Source organism: Lactuca serriola, chromosome 1 (genome assembly GCF_051521515.1).
Source record: "Lactuca serriola cultivar US96UC23 chromosome 1, Lser_US96UC23_V15, whole genome shotgun sequence".
Classification (NCBI taxonomy): domain Eukaryota; kingdom Viridiplantae; phylum Streptophyta; class Magnoliopsida; order Asterales; family Asteraceae; genus Lactuca; species Lactuca serriola.
The window spans coordinates 156037738-156065429 of record NC_136408.1 but is presented as its reverse complement, the minus strand read 5'-3'; the positions used below and the strand labels follow the sequence as shown (position 1 = coordinate 156065429).

The 27692-nt window shown below is 37.8% G+C and overlaps 1 pseudogene; it reads left to right on the top strand.

Moving 5' to 3' along the window:
• LOC145063190 (triose phosphate/phosphate translocator, chloroplastic-like) lies at window positions 1-27692 on the top strand (annotated as a pseudogene).

The window sequence follows — 27692 nt, the reverse complement described above, 5'->3', positions numbered from 1 at the left end:
ATGACTCTTAATCGATCGCAAGGAAGGGCTGCAATCGGCGGTGGGAAGTCGCTGAATTTCTTCTCTGTAGTGGTGATGTTCCAGGCAGGAAACGAAGGTGAAGGATTAGGTCAAATATATTTACTTTATTTCCATAATTGTAGGATTTCAATTAAATGATTTCCTTAATTAAAAGTACAAAAGATCCAAAATACCCTTTATTGATTTATTTAATTATTTATTATTTCTTGAATTCTCATTGGTGCATTTAGGCACACAATATTTGTTGAAAACATTTGAACCTAACTCCCTCTCTCTCTCTCTCTCTCTCTCTCTCTATATATATATATATATATATATATATATATATATATATATATATATATATATCATGGTTGTAAAAGTCAGCCTAGGTGGCCGATTAATCGGCGCCTAGGCGCTTGGCGGGCTCCATCCGCCTACGAATAAGGGTTAGAGGGTAAAATAATTAGCCTTGATCAATATCGGTCAGAACCGGTCCAACTCAGTCCAACTTGGACTCCCAATTGTGCCAAATCGATCCAACTAACCATGGGCTCAAAAGAACCAGTTAGCCCACCGAGTAGTTGGGTTTGATTTTTTTAAGGAACCTAAGTCTCCTTTTATTAGATATGTGTGCCTTCATTTTTTTTGTCCCACCAGCGATGTGGGATGCCAAACTTGTAACCTTCATTTTTTGTTCACAACTCCATTGATGTGGGATGCCAACGGTGAAGCATGGGAATCCGAATGCTTTCTTATGAATTAAAATCACTCGAAACGTGAAATCGTGGTCTGCTTTCTTCTCCAAGTTGTGGACTCGTCTTCTTTGACGGACGATGCAACAACTTTGGTCTGAATCCTTTACATGACCGCTTTCACACAAGTTTTCTGCTCTCTCCTTTTTCTGATTTTAGTAATTGATTGAAGGTTATCACAGTTACAACATGGTTATGCCGTTTTTAGGTCAGAGGTTTATTTCAGCAGATTTGGTGTTCCACCCTCTAGTGATTGTTGACCAAATAAAAATCCAATCTCCTCTGTATATGATAACCAAAATGCTTATTATCGTAAATGCTTAGTATACAATGCTCCTCCTAATCCGAGTTAGGAGAAATTGGAATCTATCGATGTCAATTCCAATACAGTGGAACCTAATAATCTCAAATCAATCTGTCCAAATGACAACAAGACATGATTCCAGTGGATTGATTTTTGGTTTAAGAAGTAACATCACAATTATTGAATCGATACAATGTTCGATGCGACGATGCACACCATGTGCTCAATTAAGGGGGTGTTTGGATATGGAAAAAATAGGTTGCTTATTGCTTATTGCTTAATCCCACTGCAATAAGCAAATTTAAGTGTTTGGATAGGAGTCTTTAAAAATCAGCTTATTGCGGTAGGAATAAGCCAAATAAGCTGATTTTAATAAGCAAAAGGAGGAATGCTTATTGCTTATTGGTCATTTTACTCATATAAGTAGTTTTGTTTGCCAAACACTTAAAATGCTTATTGCTTACTGCTTATTCCCACCACAATAAGCTAATCCAAACACATTTAAAAAAAAATGTTTATTCTCACCGCAATAAGCAAATAAGCAATAAGCTAATAAGTTAAAAACTATTTATCCAAACACCCCCTAAATGTGTCTGTGAAATAACAATGGAATTGTTGTTGCTGCTCATTCTACACACATAACTTCTTTTGGTGGAAGAAAGATAACTGAAAGATACCAGCCAATAAGTTTTAGCTATACCAAGCATTATTCTGATGTTCTTTAAGGTTGTCTAATGACCTACATTGATGATTTCTTAATCTGCACGGGTTTAACACAATGCACATAACTAATAACAATTACTCTTAAGATATTTAGAGAAAATTGATTCAAGGATTATTGTTATATTTAATATATTCTTAGGATTAATGTTATATTTATTAATTTTTAATATATTTTTTAATAATGAATGATCCCCGATTAATCCCCGCCGAGCCGATTAATCCCTTGACCCAGTCCACCGTCGAGCTAACGTCGAGCGATTTCTACAACCTTGATATATATATATATATATATATATATATATATATATATATATATATATATATATATATAACTATATTATTAAACATATTGCCCATGTCTTGAAAATTAAGAGGTATACATTTTATAACACCATGTACAATCTATTAAGCTTACAATGTATACGTATACACACACGTATCATTGCAATGTACGGTCGTAGCTTCTCGTGGAAAACCGTAATACCCTCTAGACACCATCAGCCATCGTTTCCTCCGAAAGCTTCTTCCAAATCTATTACGTCTACCTCCTCACTTTCTTCAATCTCCGATTGGCTTCCCTTACCACCACCCTCCTATAGTGGTCGCTATTGCTACCCTGCCGACGTTGTCGGTACCTTCAGTTGTCGTCTGCAGCCCCGCTTCTACCTAGAAACCCTAACTCTATCTCGCTGCCACCAGCGGACACTATTAACTGCAAGCCCTAGCGCTATAGTGTCCCCTCCATCGCCACCAGACATCGCACACCATAAACAAGAAAAAGCCCTAACTCTTCTAGCTGCGACTGAGGACTTCTCTTCAACCTTCATCTCTCTATCTTAGAGCTTGTGATTTAGATTGTTCTCCTCAGCTCCTGCTGGTATAGCATATTCTATTACCTGAATTTTATGTTGATGTTTTGATAGGTCGACCTAGATTTGGGTAATTATGAACGCTTCTTAGACGTGAGGCTTACTAGAGATAACAACATAACCACTGGAAAGATCTATTAGGTATCATTACCATTTACCAAAATTTGTGTTGTATCATTTCTATACTCTGTAGTAGTGATTAGTGCTAGATTCTTTCAGTAATTTCTTCTCATTTTCCAAGTCTGTTCTTGAGAAGGAACGAAAATGAGATTATCTTTGAAATTTCGTATTTTTTAGACGGAAGCCATGATGAAGGTAGGGATTTAGGGTCGGAAATTTCGTTGGATAGGGATTCACTAGTATGACTGTGAACAGATTTGGAGCCATTCTTCAGTGCTGCAGCTTCTCAGTTTGTTTTAGGGCACCAGATTCCCTTTTCACTATGGCTGTCGTTGGCCCCTGTTGTTCTAGGTATATGTTTGTTTAATTAACTTTAACGAAAAGAAGTATAAATTTTAATGATTTAATGACATAAATGTCTTAGGTGTATCAATGGCCTCATTAACCGAACTTTCATTCAACTGGCTTGGATTCACAAGCGCCATGATTTCTAACATTTCTTTCACTTAAAGAAGCATATATTCAAAGAAAGCCATGGTAACATCGATATTTTGTTAATTATAATCAGCGAATTATCTCGAATATTAACCAATTATAAATCCGTTTGGTTTTTATTTGACAGACAGGTATGGATAGCACGAATGTGTATGCTTACATTTTGATAATCGCACTTTTATTTTGCCTCCCGCCAGCAATACTTGTAAGATGTCACACCCCGAAACCGACGGCGGAAACGTTCGGGTGGAGGACGTCATGCGTAGTATCACAACCAATGTACATAACAAGCATAGTAAACACAACCATTACATTACATAAGATTATTTACATTTGTTTTCAAGTGTAGAAAGCATAGATTAAATACATCAGTTTAAAAGAAAAAGTAAAGACGAGACTTCTGAATACTCCGTCTTCTCCAAAAATAAGCGGGATACTTGTCTAACGAGAACCTGAGAATACAAGCAGTTTTAAAAATATCAGCATAAAGCTGGTGAGTTCATAAGTAAGTTTGTTCTTGTGAAAGAAGATGTTCCTTTAGTTTTATGAAAAGTTGTTACCCAAGAAAATCCCATATTTTCTTATAAAAGAAGTTTAGTTATCCATTTGTTAAACATCAGGTTTATGAAAAGTAAGTTATCCCAGGAAAATCCCTTATTTTCCTTAAAAGTTATTGTTTGGTTATCGATTTGGAACGTAATGTACAAGTATCTACCATACTTGCTTAGTTAAGTAAAGTTTCCTTGAAAGTTTGGTTATCCTTGAAAAGTACATTAGTTTTAACACATATATAAAACTAATCAGTAGGTAGTGAACTAATAGCTACAGGTATTACCGATACCCTCTAGTATTCAAAACGGTTATTACTTTGAGGTTAGTTCACTAGGTTCGTTATTACTAAAAGTAAATCTATGTTATCTAAGTTGTGAGTTCTATAACCATACGATAGACTAGATATGACTCGAAACAAGGTCAGTATCGAATTTATGACTTTGTCACCCGTAGACCCGTTGGTCTGGCTGTAGCTAGCAGCGAGGTGCGGGGTAGTCAACCCCGTATAGATCTATACACAGAAGTCACGTTCTCCCTCCAGGAGATTCTGGTTACAGGGGTAGTTGTGACAACCGTCAAAATTCGAGTCGGTTCTAGCTTTTACTAAACTTAGTTTCACATATAGGCACAACACATACTAGACTTAGTAACTAGAAGCTAAGTTCTAACCTACTAGAAACTTGGAAACAATTAGAAACAATGGATAGTGTACTTAGATTTCACATTGATATGTGAATTCTACATCTACTTAACTGGAGTGACTATCCACATTCGGGTCATTCCTTGACTCGAACACCTTTTCATGAATCATATACACACATCATGCACTTGACCTAGTAGTAGAAATTAGGTCAAAGTATCATAGAAACTTAAGTCAAAGTTGAAGACTAGGGCTAGTATGCTTGATTCCTCAATTTCGTTGGATCTCGGAATGACTACATAGAATGCCAAAAAATCTATAAAAATAAATTACAAACATTATTTATAACTATATAAGAGTTATAATACCATAAGATAATTTAAAGTCTGAAATATTCTATTTATTTTGATATCCAAAGATTTACAAACTCTCAAAAACCCTTAAATGCCCTCAAACCAAAATTTATAAAATTTAACCTTAAAAAGTCTATAAAAATAGTTATGAACCTTATAATATGTTCTTATAATAATTAAAATTATGGAAATGAATTCAAGGAAAATAAAATTCAAACTATCAACATTTATTCCTAATTAACAAATTAAATCAATAATTTAATTAAACAAATCATGGCTTAATGCATACTTTATAAAAAATGGGAAAATTTATAAAAATTAAGGGAAAATTATATAAAATAAATGGAAGAGGTGGGGAGTCTCTCTCCTCATTGAAAATTCGGATTTCCCTCCCCATATCTCTCCTCTTCCCAACACAAAATCATTCTTCTTCTCTCTCACACTCCATCTTCCCTCATTCTCTCTTATTTCTCTCTCACACTCTCACACACATTTTCTCTCTTCCTCCCACTATGAACCATGGAATTTTACAGCCAACATGTCCAAGAAAACTCAAGATACTCAAAATCTTCATCACCTAGTGGTGTTCATTAAGGTAGAACACGATTTCCTTTAATTTTCCTTCAAAGTTTTCATGGATTTTCTTGCATTTCTTTGTTCTTCTACACCATTCTAATGAAAGATCATGAACACATAAACATACACACACAAACTCACGGTTTTGATGATGATGGTGGTAGGATTTCACCCAAAAACAACATGCATGTTGTTAATGGTAAAATCCAAGGACCTAAACCTAAGTCAAGATCATTAAAATACACTTTTCTACAAGTTTTGGTGGAAAATCAACACATGCACTCTAAGTTTTCTTTCAAAAACGAATTTTTGAACATTTCAAACTCATGAATGGTATTTAAACCACCATTCCTAGATTCCCATCAACAAAATAAGATGCTCTGTAAATTTCCAGAAAATAATTCATTTTTCTCGAATTATTATAATTATTGCAACAAAATAGGGCAATAAATCATATAAAATACTTTCTGAAGTATATAAATCCTAGGTAAATTCATGGATGACCCCTATGCTAAATAATGACATCACATTAAATTTCAACGATTTTCGTTACTGTTTAACATGGTTTTGAATTTTCTTTTTGTTTGGATCCAATAAATCATAAAACCACTTTAGAGAAGGTTAAAGGGCTGCCTAGAAATTTTCACAGCTTCATCCGTATGTTAAAGACTTATAAAAATATTTTCAGAAATTTTCATAGTGCATTCCTATTTTTCCCCGATTTTTGTATTTATAATGGCCTAAAAACAGAAAAAATAGTTCTGCTCATCCAAAAATTATGAAAATTTACCAGAACACATTGTAATACATTAGGAGACTACATAAAAGTTTTGATGATTTTTCTCTTCTGTATAATATTTTCTCCTATTTTCTAATATTAAATACACTTAAATACACAAAATCGGATTTCAGTATATAAAAGCCACATTTGGTATTTTTCCCAGATTATTTACACAGTAAATGAACTTTACAAAAAAATTTAGTAATTTACTTTAACTATTTAATAATTATTCTCCAATTAATGATTATTTAAGAGGATAAAACAAAGAAAAATAGAAAGACTAATTGAAAAATACCTTTTATATTTTTCACAACTTCTACATGTATAATAAAAGTGTTACGAAAATTTTGGGCAATTTTGGAAACTGTTTTCTATTTATCCCCATTTTTATTAGAATAAATGCATAAAAATCATAAAATTTGGGTTAAACAGTTTAGAAACCGACTTGTATATTTTTCCCAGCTTAAGTATGTGCAATGACATAACTATAAAAAGTTTGGGGCATTTTCTTAACTGATTTCTATTTTTCATGAATTTTTATATATTTAGAGAATTAAATATATGAAAAATGGCTATGCATATCAATAATCCATGAAAATTTATCTAGAAGTCTTTTAATACATTTAGAACCAAAATCTGAAGTTTGGTAATTTTTATTAACTGTTTAGTATTTTTCATGATTTTACGGTTATTCAAGAAACTAAAATGGTGAAAAATAGTTAGACAAATCAAAAGTTCAAGAAAATTTATCTTGAGGTCTTTGACTTCAATTAAAACTGAAATGCAAAGTTTGGGAAATTTTAGAACTAACTTGATTTATTTTTTCAATATTAAAACATTGGAACACGTAGGGTTGTAAACGAACTGAACGTTCGGCGAACCGTTCGTGAACTGTTCGGCGGGAAGTTCGTTTATGTTCGTTTATTTAATAAATGAACGAACATGAATAAAAATTATCGTTTGTTTAGTTAAATGAATGAACATGAACAATAGTCTCGTTCGTTCATTTATGTTTGTGAACGTTTGTTTATGATGTTTGCTTACGTTCGTTTAAGTTTATTTATATTAATCTATATTCAATTATTTTTTATTATATTGCTATATTATATGTTTGTTTATGTTCATGTATGTTCAATTGTGTTTTTTTATCTTTATTCGTTTATGTTTGTTCGTTTATGTTCGTTTAGCATGTTCATGAACATAAATGAACGAACATGAACAAAGTAATTTGTTAAACGAACAAACATGAACAAGAAAATCTCGTTCATTTATCCGGTCGTGTTCGTTTGTTGTTCGGCTAACTTAAATGAACGAACATGAACAAGACCTTGTTCGTGTTCGTGTTCGTTTGGTTCGTTTACAGCCCTAGGAACACGTCTTAAAATGTTAAATATTAGCATTTCAATAATGTGAATTTTCCAATTAAATTGTTATATAACAATTGATTCATTGAAATTAAATTTTCATAGAAAAATGTTTATAACTTATCAATATTAAATTTTGACACACTATTGGCATAATCATATCCTAGTAGTAAGTATACTAGTGTTACATTTCGATTAGAGACTCACTAGTGAATACCATTATTGTAGGAATCGATAGTGGTACGAGTGAGCGTAGATCAAGGCACCATTTGCGTCATCTCAATGCATTGTAAGTATTCACGCACTCCCCTATTTTCGGGTTTTAAATGTTTTGGGGTGGAAAAGCATGTCCTAAGCTATTTTTATGTTTATTGTATTTATTTTGACTTGTATGAAACTTGGTTGCTATATTTCGTATGTATGTGTATGTTACTTTAATTCATGAGGACTGTATTGCGGTTAAGTCCCTGGAATCTCTAGACACAACTCATTAACTCTTTTGAGCCTATGGTTATTATGGATAACGCTATCAGGAGGTAGACAACTCCTCACTCTCACGATTCGCTTGAGTGCATTTTACCATTTTATACACTATGTTTGCGATACACATAGTAGTCAATAGGGCACGATTTGGTCATTAGGCTTGGGTTGTGAACTCATGAATGGAAACTTGAGGCACATACGAATCTTTATGCACACATGAAACTTGTACTCTCATGTTAGCAACAACACTTGTATACTTATTTTGGCAATGAAACTTGTATACTTATTTTAGCAACGAAACTTTTATGCTTATTATAGCAACGAACTTTGTTTCTCATTATAGCAACAAACTTTTATTACTGAAAACTTATATACTTCTTTTAGCAATAAAATTGTTTGCTCCTTGTAGCAACGAAATTGATTGCCCATTTTAGCAATGAAACTTGTTTACTCGTTTGAGTAACGAAGTTTATCTTCCATGAGAATATGAATGTTGCATCTTATTTGGGCAAAATACTTTATATCTCATGATGACAAAGAACTTTGTTTTTACAAACTTATTTACTTATTTTAACAATATACTTTTATTATTGGAAACTTTTATCAAAACTTTGATTTCAATTCATGGAACCAATATTATTTTATTTATCTGTGAGTACTCACCAACTATTTTTATAGTTGACGCTCGTTTTACATGCTTTTTCAAGAATCATCGAGTAAGTGGCACTTAGGGACACTTCACTTTAGGAGCATTCGCATGTGTTGTATTTCAATTTACATTGTAAATTCTTTTAGAAGTTGTTCAAACCCATTGTAAAATTGTAATTATTTTTTAATACTATGGTTGGTGTTGTCTTTTAACTTTTTCTATGAAACCCTTTATACTGCCACGCCTCGTGTTTCTGCTTTAGCGGGGTGTGACAGTAGTCCTACACTCTCGTACCCGGGGAGTGTTACCAAGGACATGTCTCCAATCGTAAGAATAACAGATTTACAAGTAATAATATGGAAAATCCATTTTAGGAATGTCATAAATCCCTTGTGAAATATAATATATAATATTTTATAATGAGTTTCACAAGTATCCTTGTTTTAGTTTTGAAAACCAAGTCCACTGCTAAGTTCAAAGTTGGTTGGTAAAACGGTTATCAGTGTAAAAGGCATACAAAACATGTAAATATTTCATACAAAATAAAAAGTTTTGAGTACAAGTTCCCTTGTACTCTTGCTTGTATTCCCCCCTGAAAACATGAAAAACACGGAAAAGGTGCAGGGGTATTAACTCACAGTTTGACATAGGGTTCGAGTGTCAACGGATGCCCTGAATGCAAGTGGTCCCTATTATTCATGTGATAACACATACACGAGTTAGAACTAGGGTTTTTGATGACTAAACATGATGGGAAATCACTCTTAAGGCTTGGAATCACTAAGAATAAGTGTCTCATGTTCCAAACTTAGTAATCTATGCAAGTTTAGGGACAAAGATGGGCATTAGAGTGGGTGTATGGTCATCCAAGTGAGTGTGCGGTTGGGGAATTCATACAGGCTTGTGTGTGAGGCTGCACACAAGAGTGTGCGGCCGTACACTCCTTATTTAAGTCCAAATGTTGATTTTTGAAGTGTTTTCTCTTCACTAAGGGGAGTTTTGAATGTGTGCCGCCACCATATGAAGGTGTGCGGCCGTACACCTTCAAGGGAAAAAGAACATGATGAACATGAGAGTTTTTAAGCTTAGATTCAATTGTTTACCACTATAACCAACTAGATGATGGAGTAGTTCACGATTATGAGGCCTTCAAAGTGTTCTTGGTTGATGATTTTAGAGAGAGAAAGTAGAGCGAGGAAAAGGTGCATTCAAGAGAAGAAAGGAATGAATGAAGGGGTATCCACCAATATATAGGGTTGGGTGTGAGGCTGAGGGGTGTTTGCGGCTGGGTGTGTGGCTGCACACACGGGTGTGTGGCCGTACACACCTTCTTTGATGTGTTTGACCCGATTTTGTGATGCTAAACACTTTCTAACCCTTCCCAAGACTCATATCTAGATTATAATAAGCCTATATCACCCATATGGAACCACAAAATTCGGTAAAAGATGATGAATTCAAGCTTTAATACCAATACACGGATCAATTACATAGGATAGAAGTTTTGGGTTGTCACATTATCCCCCCGTTAAAGGGAATTTCTTCCCGAAATTCAAGAATACAAATACAATTATGGATCTTAGAAAAGGTGGGGGTACTTCTTTCTCATTGAGTCTTCACGCTCCCAAGTAAATTCCGGATCTCGCTTGGCATTCCATCAGACTTTCACTATTGGGATGCGGCTTTGTTTCGTACGCTTGACCTCCCGATCCATGATTTCGATTGGTTCTTCCAGGAAGTTCAAGTTTTCATTGATTACGATCTCATCAAGAGGGATCACGAGGGTTTCATTGGACAGGCACTTCTTAAGATTAGAGACGTGGAATACCAGATGGATGTTGCTAAGCTCTTGGGGTAATCGGAGTTTATAGGCTACGGGACCGATCCTGGTGAGAATCTCGAAGGGTCCTATGTACCGCGGGTTAAGTTTTCCACGCTTTCCAAAATGTATCATGCCTTTCCAAGGCGAGACCTTCAACAGGACACGATCTCTAACCTGGAATTCCAAAGGTTTTCGTCGTTTATCGGCGTAGCTCTTTTGTCTATCTCGGGAGGCTTTTAATCGTTCTCGGATTTGAATGCTCTTTTCGGTGGTTTCACGGATGATTTCAGGACCAGTGAGAGCATTGTTGGGGAGTCGACTCTTGGCTAGCTGCGTGTCCCCTACCTTGGCCCAACACAGAGGGGATTTTCACTTTCGACGTAGAGGGCGTCGAACAGGGCAACCTTGATACTGGTTGTGGTAACTGTTGTTATATGAGAACTCGATCAAAGGTAAATGGGTGTCCCACGACTTTCCGAAATCGATGACACATGCTCTCAGCATGTCTTCCAGGGTTTGGATAGTTCTCTCACTTTGCCCATAAGTCTGAGGATGATAAGCCGAGCTCATGTCTAGTTTAGTTCCAAGAGCTTTCTGTAGGGACTGCCAAAATCTCGAGGTAAACCTGCTATCTCGATCAGAGATAATGGACACAAGTACCCCATGTAGTCGGACTATCTCTTGAATGTAGATTTGCGTGAGTCTTTCCATCTTGAATGATTCTTTAATCGGAAGGAAGTGAGCGGATTTTGTCAAACGATCGACAATTACCCAAATGGTATCGTACCCACTCGGAGCTTTGGGTAACTTGGTGATGAAATCCATGGTAATCATCTCCCATTTCCATTCAGGTATCTCGGGCTATTAGAGCACACCCAAGGGTTTCTGGTACTCGACCTTTACCTTGGCGCAAGTCAGACACTTGCCCACGAAGGTAGCGATTTCGGCTTTCATGTTCGGCCACCAGTATAACTTCTTGAGATCCAGGTACATCTTGTCCGAACCTGGGTGAACAGAGTATCTGGTCTTGTGAGCTTCATTCATAACAACTCCCATGAAACCTCCGAACTTTGGGGTCCAGATTCGATCCATGAAACAATAGACTCCATCACCTCTGATCTCAAGTTTCTTATCCATTCCCCTCAAGGCTTCGTTCTATACGTTCTTTGGTTTTAGGGCTTCTAACTGGGCTTCTCGAATCCGTATGGATAAGTGGGAATGGATGGTCATTGTCAATTACTTCACTTTGTGACTTGAACTCTCCTTTCGGCTAAGGGCATCTGCTAGCACATTGGCCTTGCCGGGATGGTAGCGGATTTCGAATTCATAATCACTGAGTAACTCTACCCATCTCCGTTGTCTAATGTTTAATTCTTTATGATCGAAGATATGTTGCAGACTTTTATGGTCAGTGAAAACTGTGCACTTGGTTCCGTAAAGATAATGTCTCCAAATTTTCAGTGCGAAGACCACTGCTCCTAATTCCAGGTCATCAGTTATATAGTTGACTTCGTGTGCTTTCAGCTGTCTTGAGGCATAAGTAATAACTTTTCCTCGTTGCATAACGACACAGCCTAAGATCTGATTGGACGCATCACAATAGACAACGAAATCCTCCGTCCCTTTGGGAAGGGACAGGATAGGTGCGCTGCACAAGGCTCGCTTCAATGTTTGGAACGCAGTGTCTTGCTTTTCACTCCAACAAAAGGGTACACTTTTCTGTGTCAGAGTGGTTAGGGGTTTGGCGATTCTAGAAAAAAATCTGGATGAATCTACGGTAATAGCCGGCGAGACCCAAGAATTGTCGGGTTTCTGTGGGTGTCTTCGGTTCCGACCAATTTTCTATCGCTTTGATTTTGGAAGGGTCCATGTGTATACTTTCCTCGCTTACCACGTGGCCAATGAAAGTTACCTTCCGAATCCAGAATTCGGACTTGGAAAATTTCACGAACAGTTTCTCTGATCTAAGCATTTCCAGCACTATACTCAAGTGTTGTTTGTGATCTTCTTCGCTTCTGGAATAGACAAGTATGTCATCAATGAAAACGATAACGAACTTGTCCAAAAAGGGGCGACACACTTGGTTCATCAGGTCTATGAACATCGCTGGTGCGTTAGTTAGACCAAAGGGCGTCACTACGAACTCGTAGTGACCATATCGAGTCCTGAATGTTATCTTTGAAACATCACTCTCATGAACTCGTAGTTGATGGTACCCTGATCTAAGGTCTATCTTTGAGAAGTAACTGGCTCCCTGAAGTTGATCGAAATGGTCGTCTATTCGAGGCAGGTAATAGCGGTTTTTGACAGTTAGCTTGTTCAATTCGCGGTAGTCTATACACATCTGAAAGGATCCATCTTTCTTTTTCACGAATAATATCGGGCTCCCCAGGGTGAGGAACTCGTCTGATGAACCCTTTACTGAGCAGCTCATTAAGTTTACTGGATAACTCCTGCATTTTTGCTGGCGCTAAGCGATATGGGGACTTGGCTACGGGGGTAGCTCCAAGAATTAGGTCAATGCGAAACTCAACTTGATGTGCGGGAGGAATTCTCGGGAGATCTTTGGGAAAGACATCAGGAAAGTTGCAGACTATGGGGATGCTCTCGAGGTCTTTAACTTCCTGTTTCTCATTTATCACATGGGCTAGGAATGCATGGCACTCCTTTCGCAAAAGCTTTTGAGTTTTGATGCGGGAAATGATCCAAAGATTGAACTAATTTAATCACCATAGAGCATGACGGTTTTACCAGAAGGGAGATTGAGACGGATAGCTTTTTCATAACAAAGGATATCAGCACGGTTGGGGCTCAACCAATCCATGCCAATGATAACATCGAAGCTTTTTATAGATATTGGCATAAGGTCAATGGGAAAAGTATGTTCATTCAGGGTAAGGGTGCAACCTATGAATATATCGTTAGCATTTTCTTTCTCACCGTTAGCCATCTCGACGGTAAATGTTTTGATTAGTGGTTGAGGATTATGTTTAAGGAGATGTTTGAACGAATGGCTAACAAAACTTCTTTCAGCACTAGAATTGAAAAGGATGCATGCATAGGAGTTGTCGAGAAGGAACGTACCTGTGACAACAGTAGGATCGGCGACTGCCTCCTCTTGCCCCATCGTTAGAACTCTCCCGGTGTTGTTGGTTGTCGTTGCCTTGGGGCAGTTTCGCTTGAAATGCCCGACCTCACCACAACTGTAACAGGCTTGACCGACACCTGCTCCATAGGCTTTATTGGTTAGTTGGGCTGGTGTTTTGCAGTTTCGAACAGTGTGGCCCTTTTTTGCCACAGTTGCTGCAGATCATCTCACGGCATGGGACGGAAGTGAGATGATGGTAGTTGCACTTATCACACCTAGGGAGGGTACCATCATATTTACTGGCAGGTGCTTGAGTGGTTGGAGTAGTAACAGGGATAGTAGCAGCGTGGACTGGTACAGTTTGCTGCCTCTTTGAGGGCTCCTGCGAAGACTGACTCTTCTTCTGTCTCCAAGATTTTCTTTTCTCGCCACTCCTTCTTGCCGGTTCAAGAGTGGTGGCCACTTCATCTGGATTGTCTCCATGATCAATCAAAGTTTGTGCCAGACATTTTGTGCTGTCGAAAGTATCTGGTATAGCAGCCAAAACATTTCCCTTGGTTGGCTGGGTCAGCCCCCAGATAAATCTTTCAACCTTTTTGCTTTCCGGGGTGACCATTCCCGGACAGAGAAGCGCTAGGTCTTTAAACCTAGAAGTGTAAGCAGCAATATCAGAACCCTTCATATTTAGGTTCCAGAGTTCGTGTTCTAATTTCTTCATCTCGCCCCGTGGGCAGTACTCAGCAAGCAGAAGCTCCTTCATTCTCTCCCAACCCATAGCATTGGCTACTGGTAGGGTGAGGGATTTGACTCAGGCCATTCCACCAAGTCAAGGCTTTGTCGGTGAAGGTGCAGGCGGCGAACTTCACCTTGTCAATTTCAGAACATACACAGATTTCGAAAATAGATTCGATTTTCTCGAACCATCGAGTCAGAGCAATAACACCTCCAGTGCCATCGAAAGGTGTGTGTAACAACAGCAAAATTCAGGTCAAAATTTAAAATTTTATAAAACCGTAATTAAGTATACTAAGTGGTAGATATTGTAACAAGGTTTTCATACATATAAAGAACACTAAAATCCGAGTTATAATGAAGAAGTTATGACCATTCTAAGTTTCCCGACAAAAACCGGCAATACGAAGTTACGTAAAAACGCAAAGTTTAAACAAAACACTTTTTGACCTTAGGTGTCTAAATGAGAGTCATAGATATCGTCAAACCATAACCGTACATAAAAAGAACGTCCAAATCTGACTTCGTATGAGGAAGTTGTATTTTTTCTAAGTTACAGATATAGCAGTAGACAGCTAAAAACTCGAAATAGAGATCGAGAGACTTTTAGCCAAAACAACCTAAATGAGAATCAAAGGGATCAACAATTCTAGCGCAACGGTAAAAAGTCTGACGAAAACGGACGTCAGATGAAGAAGTTATGGAACTTTAACGGACTTTTCCTGTCCCGACCTATTAAAAATATAATATTAAAAATAAATTCAAAACTAGCCGACGGAGTCTAAACGAAAGTTGTAGATCGTAGTCTCACCTTCGCGTGGATATAAAGAACGTCGAAAACGGAGTTCGTATGAGAAAGATATGAATTTTGAAGTTTGTTAATTAATTTAAATATAAATTAAATTAAAGCCCGGTATTATCCGAAGAAGGAGTCACCGGTCCGATCCCTCGTACGCCCAGCGTACCGTCGTACGCCCAGCGTACTCGGATGCTAGGCTCCGGTTCGTCCACGTCGCTCCAAAGTTTCGACCGAGGATGCGCTCATGCATGACGCATGAGTACGCAGCGCGTACTCTAGTACGCCCCGCGTAACGCAACCTCCCAGACCCCTATAAAAAGGATGCGAGGGTGCCGGCCAAAATTGCTAATTTCCTTCCTTTCTCGCGCCAAAGCTCTGCGTTTCAACCCTCAAAATCATCCCAAAGGCCCGTTTTTCATATCCAAGGTAGGAAGAAAGTTTTACACTCCCGAGACTCCCGAGATTTCCCGAGAATCTCGAGAGATCCGCTTTCTCGAGTAGAAGTTATGCTCGGTTTTCGTCACGCTTTCTTCAATCAATCAAGTGAGTTCATACCCCTTTCAAACACACTTTAAATACATTTTAAATGCTTTTATACTCTTTTAAGGGGGGAATACAAGTAAACATACGGTTATTATCGTGTATTTTATAAAGTTTCACTTCACTTGTTTTATCGAATAAATCACTTGGAACTCATTACTACTATGGAAAACTCTTGTCATACTTTGCGTGCATTAGACTTATGCGGAGTATATAATGATCTTTCATTGTTAAGTCGTTTTATACATTCGAAAAACTTATGATTTTGCTTTGTCAAACATTGTGAAAAAGGATAAACTTTGCATACAAAACTATCACTTTAATATAAACTTAATTGAGAATCCATGAGACGTGTACATCTTCAAACGTTACTTTTCTTTATTAGAAAGTAATGCTGCAAGTCTTGTCTATAACCAGAGTCTCCCATTCGGAGAACGTGTCAAATGTGTATAGATCTATACGGGAAGTCATGATCCCACGCCCTGACTGTTAGCTACAGTCCGCCTTTTGGGGTGACAGTTGCATAACGCTGCGACGCCTGAAGAACGTCGTTACAGGCATATTATGTTTAGTATGGTTATAAAACTCATCGGATATACAGTTATTATGGTATTATGCTTTTATGAACGAGTAGCTATTAAAACTATTCTTCATCTAACAAATGCGATCTTCGTATAGTTTTATTATATAAAACTATGACACAACTTTTGAGAACGTCGGTTTCTTGAGATTTTCGGTCTTAGAGACTGCCATTTATGTTAGGAAAATAAGGGTTTTTCCTGCATACAAACCAAACAACTAATAGGAAAATAAGGGATTTTCCTGGTGCAATTATTTACAACTTATAACACGAACATTCATATGCATTTCATACTTTTATAAGAAAATAAGGGTTTTTCTTGGAAAACACAACAACTCGTATCTCAACCATTAGGGAAAATATGAGATTTTCTGGATCTAATACATTTACTTTCAACACAACAAATCACAACTCTTTACATTTGAAATGCTGCGTTTTCTGGAAAACATACACCCATTTTGGAATGGCATCCAATTTTTTTTAAACTACTTATGAATTCACCAACTTAATTGTTGACACTTTTTCTTTGAATTAACTTGTATTCTCAGGGAACCGCTAAGCAGGTTTGGGAATCAACTTTTGGGATTAACGCGCTGGCGTTAATTACTTCTTTTGAATGATGTTTATGTATTTATCATTTGAACATGTAATGAATACAATTATGTAAACATCTTGGAAACTTTAATATATATGGTGGTGTGTACTTTCCTTTCTATGAACTGTTATGATACTGAATATGACGTCCTCCGCCCCCGAACGTTTCCGCCGTTCTGGTTTGGGGGTGTGACAGATTGGTATCAGAGCATTGTTTATAGTGAATTAAGTATATCAAAACCATTTTTGGTATACAACTATAAACGCAACTGGGCAAAAACACTCTGAGTAAGAGTCATACTTTTAAAATTAAATTTATTTAGTTTTTGTAAAGTAGGCATGCATTCATTTCATATTAATAACATGGTCAGTGTCATAATTAAAACAATATAGAAGTATTATATATAAGTTGTGCAGTGCAGGTATGCCTTGGGACATGTAATCGGAACTGGGATGAATGTAGCCTGATCAACTATATTTGTCCAAGGGCCGGCTAATGTATGCCAAGGAGTGCATGTAATGGACAACAAATTTAAAACTTACCAAAAGCATATCGTTAAAGAATACTAAGGGAGTATTCGAGTGCCTTCAACCCTTAAACTTAAGAGTAAATTCCACGTGCTTTAGCTTATAGTCGATTCTTAACCCTATTCTCGTACAGACTCAATGGCAGGATTCCATCACCCCAATGACCCCTACTACCCCAACCAAGGTAATGGAGAAGGGATAGAGAATGATCCTGAGGAAGGAATGCAAGAAGAATCAGACTCAGATCCAGAGAACAATAACCTACCCTTAACGGCTCCAATTCAAAATCCTAATCCTCGAACGGAATTTCATGGCTCGACGCCCCTTTGGACAACTAACCTGAATAGGTGGAGCCGCGAACAGAATCAACCCCTTCCATTCAACGGAGACTGAAGCTTCTACAACCTAAGCGAGGGGGGCTCAGCAGACAGAGCCCTTCCTATATTGGTTCGTCGGATTTCTCACATTTATGAACAAGGACGGACGACCATCCATCGAACTGAGGAAAATGATGCGAACACTGGAGTCAACACAGCTCGCATCCGACAGTTAGGATTAGCTCACGGGAGAATCGTAAATCGAAATGAAGCGTTGCAGAGAGAGCTAACGGCAACTCAAACCAAAGTGATAGAACTTCGGGCACGCCAGGCAAGACATGAACAACGTATGCTCGAGATGGAGCGTCAGTTGTCTGACTTTCAAAATTTTGTCATAGCATAAGACCTCGGATAAAGTCCTTACTTTTCTTAACCTCGTAATCGGAGACCATTAGATAGGTCAAATTTTCCTAACTACAAAATGTAATGCACCATGTTTTATAATATGATGTATTTCCTTTATTAAACCCTTTTCATACCTCTCCAATTCATGAGTTTATCTACTCTCCTTATAAGTCGAACTCAAAACCCTATCCAGGGGTAAACCAAACTTCTGATATAACAAAACACTAATGCGCGAATTTCGAATCATTAAAACTTATAGTTCTTCTTGTTATTTCCTTATCAGAATCATGTCGCCAAAGAAAAACGATCAACCCATCAACCAAACACCAATTCTTCAGATTGATGCAGCTACCTTTCAAGCTGCAGTCTCGGCTGCTGTATCAGCTGTTCTGACCCACCTTAATGCTAACAGCTCGAATGTTAGCGGGATTGTTAACAATAACTCCAATCCAAGTAACAATCAAATACCTCAACGGGCAACAAATTACCACGAAACCCCGAATCCCAAGCCCAAGAATAACAAACGAAAGCTCTGGGCTAAAGCTAAAGGAAAATCACCCCAAGGGAGGAGCAAAAGACGACAACATGTGGCAACCTTCGCAGCCACGACATCTGTACATCCTACTACCATCCCTTCTGGTATCCCAATTGTCCCTACACCAGCTAGGCAGTATGCTGGAAACCTACCGGAATGCAATAAGTGCGGCTTCCATCATCTAGGTAGTTGTCGTCCGTTACACTGCTTTAAATGCAACAAGAACGGACATACTACCAATTGCTGTTGGATTCGGACCCAACACATTACCTCAAACACTAATGTCGAAATCTATCGAATATGCCATCTATGCGGCGTAATGGGACACTTCAAGAGGGACTGTCCAACAGAGAAGGACGACGGCGAATCCGGAGGAGTTTGACCTCAGAATGGAAAGAAGCAACGAAAGAACCTACTATAGTATACGTTCACTTCCAATTGTCAGTATTATGTATGTCTTTTTAAAACATGTTTAAAACTATTGCAACTAGAGTCTTATCTCTTGCGGGATCCCGTCGGTATAGGGATGCTCGTACTGCGTATACTTACCTTTTGTAGTATACCTTATTCGCAGCAATAGTCCTATAGTAGTCTAAAGTGTTGTAACTCTGTTGATGGTTGCACGGTTGTGTTTTGTCTGTAAACATCTTACGTTCAAATCTAATGTCTTTAAGTTTCCTTATGATTCCGACATTATCATATGACTTGATTCAATTTGATCCTCACAAAAACAGCTTCATACGTACATCTCTTCCTCCGAAATTCTCTTTCTAGCAAAGCCGTCATTCTAGAATACCAAAGTACTCGTGCATAGAGCACTTATTGTTTCTCATCCTTTCCAAAGAAAAATTCAACAAACCGCCACGAAGTACCACACGTGTAGTACGTCGAGTTCAATCCAAAGACCCACAGTTTCAAGCCTATTTATATACGGCTCATATACTTGAGACTATGATTGATGAACCTGGTATGGTTTCTACTATGAACTCCAGGACGGAGACTTCCCAAGACTACGAGTGATCGTGCTGCCATGCAAATAAACTTAAAAGCCCAACGCATGCTCTTTCTATCGATTGGGACAAGTAAGACAGATAGAACAAAAGTACCTATCCTTTTCCCTTAATTCATGAGTAACCATACTCCTACATCCAAAAGGTCGTACAACGGCAACCAGCCTAAATGCAAACGATGCAACTTTCATCATCACGGACCCTGCCGTGAAATGCATTGTGTTAAGTGTAATAGAAAGGGACACACCATCCGCCACTGTAGAGAACTAGCCCAACCAACTACTCCAGCCACAAATATAGGAATAGACCGTGCTTGTTATGAGTGCGGAGTAGCGGGACACTTCCGAAGGGACTACCTAGAGTCAAACATCATGAATGCTGGTGGAGGAGGCCGAGTATTCGTAATAGGCCAAGAGGAGGCTATTGCAGACCCCGCGGTTATTCTGGGTACATTTCTCCTTGATAACTTAGTTACGTACGTTCCATTTGATAGTAGGGACGCAGAGGAGTTCCGTGAGTCACAAGTTTAAAAAAAAAATCTACTCGAACAAACACCCCAACCATTAAACAAAACTTTCATAGTAGTAATAATGGAGATAGACTAAAAAGCACTAAAAACACACACGTAGAATGCACTATTTCACTAACGAACGTCTTACAATGAGAAGTACCGACATCAACATTCGACGTGGATTGGTGTAGCCCTACCCATACCAGTTCCATGTGTTATAAAAGACCCTTTCACCTTAACCATCGACTAACGAAACTCGATCGATTTATAATGACAAACCCGACACAAACACCAATTGGTTTCTACTTTCAAAACCCCGAAGTACTCATATGAGGAATCTTTACAACTTTCCCGTAGTATCCCCCAACAGATCATTTAGAAAAACCACGCTTACAATAAGTCAAATCCAAGCTCAGAAACTAGCAGTGAATCCAACCATGAACTTCAAAACATGGCTGCCCTAATTCTTCGAGTGAATATGCTAACATTTAGGAGAACATAAGTAAATAAACCCAAAAACCGCACGATCCCGATCGGTAGGCGGAGAAATGAAGGTCGGTTGAAACACGCACATTAGGATCTAGATTCATAAAGGAACAAGAGGAACAAATGGACCATAAGCACTCACGCCTGCCTGCAAGTATTGGAGTCCCAGTCAAAATGCGAATTTCGGGACGAAATTCTCTCTAACGGGGGGATAATGTAACAACAGCAAAATTCAGGTCAAAATTTAAAATTTTATAAAACCGTAATTAAGTATACTAAGTGGTAGATATTGTAACAAGGTTTTCATACATATAAAGAACACTAAAATCCGAGTTATAACGAAGAAGTTATGACCATTCTAAATTTCCCGACAAAAACCGGCAATACGAAGTTACGTAAAAACGCAAAGTTTAAACAATACACTTTTTGACCTTAGGTGTCTAAATGAGAGTCATAGATATCGTCAAACCATAACCGTACATAAATAGAACGTCCAAATTTGACTTCGTATGAGGAAGTTGTGATTTTTCTAAGTTACAGATATAGCAGTAGACAGCTAAAAACTCGAAATAGAGATCGAGAGACTTTTGGCCAAAACAACCTAAATGAGAATCAAAGGGATCAACAATTCTAGCGCAACGGTAAAAAGTCTGACGAAAACGGACGTCAGATGAAGAAGTTATGGAACTTTAACGGACTTTTCCTGTCCCGACCTATTAAAAATATAATATTAAAAATAAATTCAAAACTAGCCGACGGAGTCTAAACGAAAGTTGTAGATCGTAGTCTCACCTTCGCGTGGATATAAAGAATGTCGAAAACGGAGTTCGTATGAGAAAGATATGAATTTTGAAGGTTGTTAATTAATTTAAATATAAATTAAATTAAAGCCCGGTATTATCCGAAGAAGGAGTCACCGGTCCGATCCCTCGTACGCCCAGCGTACCGTCGTACGCCCAGCGTACTCGGATGCTAGGCTCCGGTTCGTCCACGTCGCTCCAAAGTTTCGACCGAGGATGCGCTCATGCATGACGCATGAGTACGCAGCGCGTATTCTAGTACGCCCCGCGTAACGCAACCTCCCAGACCCCTATAAAAAGGATGCGAGGGTGCCGGCCAAAATTGCTAATTTCCTTCCTTTCTCGCGCCAAAGCTCTGCGTTTCAACCCTCGAAATCATCCCAAAGGCCCGTTTTTCATATCCAAGGTAGGAAGAAAGTTTTACACTCCCGAGACTCCCGAGATTTCCCGAGAATCTCGAGAGATCCGCTTTCTCGAGTAGAAGTTATGCTCGGTTTTCGTCACGCTTTCTTCAATCAATCAAGTGAGTTCATACCCCTTTCAAACACACTTTAAATACATTTTAAATGCTTTTATACTCTTTTAAGGGGGGAATACAAGTAAACATACGGTTATTATCGTGTATTTTATAAAGTTTCACTTCACTTGTTTTATCGAATAAATCACTTGGAACTCATTACTACTATGGAAAACTCTTGTCATACTTTGCGTGCATTAGACTTATGCGGAGTATATAATGATCTTTCATTGTTAAGTCGTTTTATACATTCGAAAAACTTATGATTTTGCTTTGTCAAACATTGTGAAAAAGGATAAACTTTGCATACAAAACTATCACTTTAATATAAACTTAATTGAGAATCCATGAGACGTGTACATCTTCAAACGTTACTTTTCTTTATTAGAAAGTAATGCTGCAAGTCTTGTCTATAACCAGAGTCTCCCATTCGGAGAACGTGTCAAATGTGTATAGATCTATACGGGAAGTCATGATCCCACGCCCTGACTGTTAGCTACAGTCCGCCTTTTGGGGTGACAGTTGCATAACGCTGCGACGCCTGAAGAACGTCGTTACAGGCATATTATGTTTAGTATGGTTATAAAACTCATCGGATATACAGTTATTATGGTATTATGCTTTTATGAACGAGTAGCTATTAAAACTATTCTTCATCTAACAAATGCGATCTTCGTATAGTTTTATTATATAAAACTATGACACAACTTTTGAGAACGTCGGTTTCTTGAGATTTTCGGTCTTAGAGACTGCCATTTATGTTAGGAAAATAAGGGTTTTTCCTGCATACAAACCAAACAACTAATAGGAAAATAAGGGATTTTCCTGGTGCAATTATTTACAACTTATAACACGAACATTCATATGCATTTCATACTTTTATAAGAAAATAAGGGTTTTTCTTGGAAAACACAACAACTCGTATCTCAACCATTAGGGAAAATATGAGATTTTCTGGATCTAATACATTCACTTTCAACACAACAAATCACAACTCTTTACATTTGAAATGCTGCGTTTTCTGGAAAACATACACCCATTTTGGAATGGCATCCAATTTTTTTTAAACTACTTATGAACTCACCAACTTAATTGTTGACACTTTTTCTTTGAATTAACTTGTATTCTCAGGGAACCGCTAAGCAGGTTTGGGAATCAACTTTTGGGATTAACGCGCTGGCGTTAATTACTTTTTTTGAATGATGTTTATGTATTTATCTTTTGAACATTTAATGAATACAATTATGTAAACATCTTGGAAACTTTAATATATATGGTGGTGTGTACTTTCCTTTCTATGAACTGTTATGATACTGAATATGACGTCCTCCGCCCCCGAACGTTTCCGTCGTTCTGGTTTGGGGGTGTGACAGTTTGGGTTTCGTGTTCATAAAATCTTTGTAGGAACACTCCTTTCGGTGTCCCTGACTACGTTCCTGGTTTTGAGGCTGAGTACCACCTCCTGGCCCACCTGAACCACCGGGTTCATTTGTGACATGGCGGCTGCCACTGCGGCAGTGACAGCTGCCTGAAACATAACAGGATCAAATTGAGGAGGAGGTGGTGGCGGAGGATTGTTGTTCTTTGAGTTGGGTCTATTTCTCAGAGGCATCTTGATCTAAAATGATAAGGAAAGGCATGATGGTAAGTCCTCTGGATTGAATCAAGAGATATGAAACAAGAAATATCTCATTATGGCGGATAGAGTGTTCTACTATGCCATAATACAAAGGAAAACTACTAAATCAAGAGAATTATCACTAAAGGGAATGAGTAGCAACACTTAAATGAGGATTTCTTAAACGATTTTGACTCTAGAAAATACTCCCACAGTATTTTATGTTTTGTTGCGATGATGAATTGATGTTTGGATATCCGGTAGTTTTAGGCCTACTGTGCACCACAGTCACTCCCAAGCACATGTTGGCCGTGTCTCGAATGAATATAGTTGATCAAGCTATATTGACCCTAGACACAACTACATAACTGCCCAGGTTTAACCGCAATGCCCAACACCCAATTACTTTTGTTTTGTTCTACTCATGGTTACGGATCCTGGAGTTTAGATATTTTTGTATACTTTTTGAAAAATACTTGTATTTTTAAGTATACTTTTAGTTCAGAGCACTTCGGCCCCTTAGTGTTTATATTTATGTACCATGTAAGGTTCGGTATACTTAGTTCACTATAAACAAGGGCTCTAATACCAATCTGTCACACCTCGAAACCGACGACGGAAACGTTCTGGGGAGGAGGACGTCATGCGTAGTATCACAAACAATGTACATAGCAAGCATAGTAAACACAACCATTACATTACATAAGATTATTTGCATTTGTTTTCAAGTGTAGAAAGCATAGATTAAATACATCAGTTTAAAAGAAAAAGTAAAGACGAGACTTTTGAATACTCCGTCTTCTCCAAAAATAAGCGGGATACCTGTCTAACGAGAACCTGAGAATACAAGCAGTTTTAAAAATATCAGCGTAAAGCTGGTGAGTTCATAAGTAAGTTTGTTCTTGTGAAAGAAGATGTTCCTTTAGTTTTATAAAAAGTTGTTACCCAAGAAAATCCCATATTTTCTTATAAAAGAAGTTTAGTTATCCATTTGTTAAACATCAGGTTTATGAAAACTAAGTTATCCCAGGAAAAACCCTTATTTTCCTTAAAAGTAATTGTTTGGTTATTGATTCGGAACGTAATGTACAAGTATCTACCATACTTTCTTAGTTAAGTGAAGTTTCCTTAAAAGTTTGGTTATCCTTGAAAAGTACGTTAGTTTTAACACATATATAAAACTAATCAATAGGTAGTGAACTAATACGTAAGGGTATTACCGATACCCTCTAGTATTCAAAACGGTTATTACTTTGAGCTTAGTTCACTAGGTTCGTTATTACTAAAAGTAAATCTATGTTATCTAAGTTGCGAGTTCTATAACCATACGATAGACTAGATATGACTCGAAACAAGGTCAATATCGAATTTATAACTTTGTCACTCGTAGACCCGTTGGTCCGGCTGTAGCTGGCAGCGAGGTGCGGGGTAGTCAACCCCTTATAGATCTATACACATAAGTCACGTTCTCCCTCCAGGAGATTCTGATTATAGGGGTAGTCCTACACTCTCGTACCCAGGGAGTGTTACCAAGGACATGTCTCCAACCGTAAGAATAACAGATTTACATGTAATAATATGGAAAATCCGTTTTATGAATGTCATAAATCCCTTGTGAAATATAAAATATAATATTTATAATGAGTTTCACAAGTATCCTTGTTTTAGTTTTGAAAACCAAGTCCACAGTTAAGTTCATAGTTGGTTGAAAAAAAAAGTTTTAAGTACAAGTTCCCTTGTACTCTTGCTTGTATCCCCCCCTGAAAACATGAAAAACACGGAAAAGGTGTAGGGGTATGAACTCATAGTTTGACGTAGGGTTCGAGTGTCAACGGATGCCCTAAATGCAATTGGTTCCTATTATTCATGTGATAACACATACGTGAGTTAGACCCAGGGTGTTTCATGACTAAACATGATGGAAAATCACTCTTAAGGCTTGGAATCACTAAGACTAAGTGTCTCATGTTCCAAACTTAGTGATCTATGCATGTTTAGGGACAAATATGGGCATTAAAGTGGGTGTATGGTCATCCAAGTGAGTGTGCGGTTGGGGAATGCGGTCAGGCTTGTGTGTGAGGCCGCACACAATAGTGTACGGCCATACAGAGGGTGTGTGTGGCCGTACACTCCTAATTTGAATCAAAATGTTGATTTTTGAAGTGTTTTCTCTTCACTAAGGGGGGTTTTGAATGTGTGCTGCCACCATATGAAGGTGTGCGGTCGTACACCTTCAAGGGACGAAGAACATGATGAACATGATGAGTTTTTAAGCTTAGATTCAAATGTTTACCACTATAACCAACTAGATGATGGAGTAGTTCACGATTATGAGGCCTTCAAAGTGTTCTTGGTTGATGATTTTAGAGAGAGAAAGTAGAGAGAGAGAGAGGAAAAGGTGCATTCAAGAGAAGAAAGGAGTGAATGAAGGGGGTATCCACCAATATATAGGGTTGGGTGTGAGGATGAGGGGTGTTTGCAGCTGGGTGTGTGGCTGCACATACGAGTGTGAGGCCGCACACACCTTCTTTGATGTGTTTGACCCGATTTTTGTGATGCTAAACACTTTCTAACCCTTCCCAAGACTCATATCTAGATTATACTAAGCCTAGAGCACCCATATGGAACCACAAAATTTGGTAAAAGATGATGAATTCAAGCTTTAATACCGATACACGGATCAATTACATAGGATAGAAGTTTTGGGTTGTCACATAAGATAACTTATTAAGTTGTTTATATTCGTTTTCTTCTTTTCTTGATTCATTTTATTCTTTTCTTGATTTAAGAATTAGGAATTTTTTGTGTTTTTTTTCTTTTTTAGATACAAGGACCTAAATTGATGCAATACGGGTTTATGGACGCGATAGCGAAAGTTGGAATGGTTAATTTCGTATTTGATTTCTTCTGGATTGGAATGTTCTATCATCTATACAACCAGGTAAATCAAAACATATGATTCGAATGTTAATTTTCATTATTAGGGTTTTGGGTGATTAATTATTTGTTTTCCTTGTTTGTCAAGGTTGCAACCAACACTTTGGAGAGGGTTGTGCCGCTTACGCACGTTGTAGGAATGGAGGTAACACTTTGGAGAGGCAGGCAGTAGGAGCAGTTGATCGGACAATGCAAGACATCACAAATGAGAAGCTCCCTTTCAGTGGAAAGATAATGGTTATGGGAGGTGACTTTAGACAAGTGTTACCGGTCGTGAGACGTGGCACTCGAGCACAAATTGTCGGCTCTATCTTACGAATGTCACCTCTATGGGCTTCATTTAAAAGTCTTCGATTAAATATCAACATGAGAGTGGTAAATGACCCATGGTTTTCTGATTTTTTATTATGAGTCGGTGATGGAAACGAGGAAACATTGGACGAGTCCTAGATTCCTATACCTGATAACATGTCCATTCCATACACTGATAAAACTAAATCAGTGGACGCTCTGATTGATGCAATATTTTCTTCTTTGCAATCCAACGATGCTGATTCAAAATTTATAATTTCGAGGGCGATATTTTCAACTAAAAATGATAGTGTTGATGAGATTAATAATAAGTTGATCGAATGATTTTTTGGCGAGCAAAAAGTTTACTATAGTTTTGATGAAGTGGAAGATGACAAAAATAACTTATATCTGATGGAATATTTGAACTCGCTAAATGTTAGTAGTGTACCCCCTCATTATCTTCGGTTAAAAACTAGGTGCCCTGTAATACTTTTGCGAAATATCTATCCTTCAAATGGGTTATGTAATGGCACCAAATTGATATGTTGAGCTTTCCAACAAAATATCATTGATGTACAGATAGTTGTTGGCCAACATGTTGGAAAAAGAGTGTTTTTACCAAGAATTCCTCTATGTCCATCTAACGATGAGATGTTCCCATTCAAACTTAAGAGGAAGCAGTTTCCAATTCAGCTTAGTTTCTCTATGACAATCAATAAAGCTCAAGGACAAACAATTCCAAATGTAGGTGTTTATCTACCAGAATCGGTATTATCACATGGCCAGCTTTATGTGGCGTTCTCCAGAGGAATATCACGTGTCAATACCAAGGTATTAGTAAAGACGGAAAAAATGTTTGATGCTGATGGAATCTACACATCAAACGTTGTGTACAAAGAAGTGTTACGTGATTAA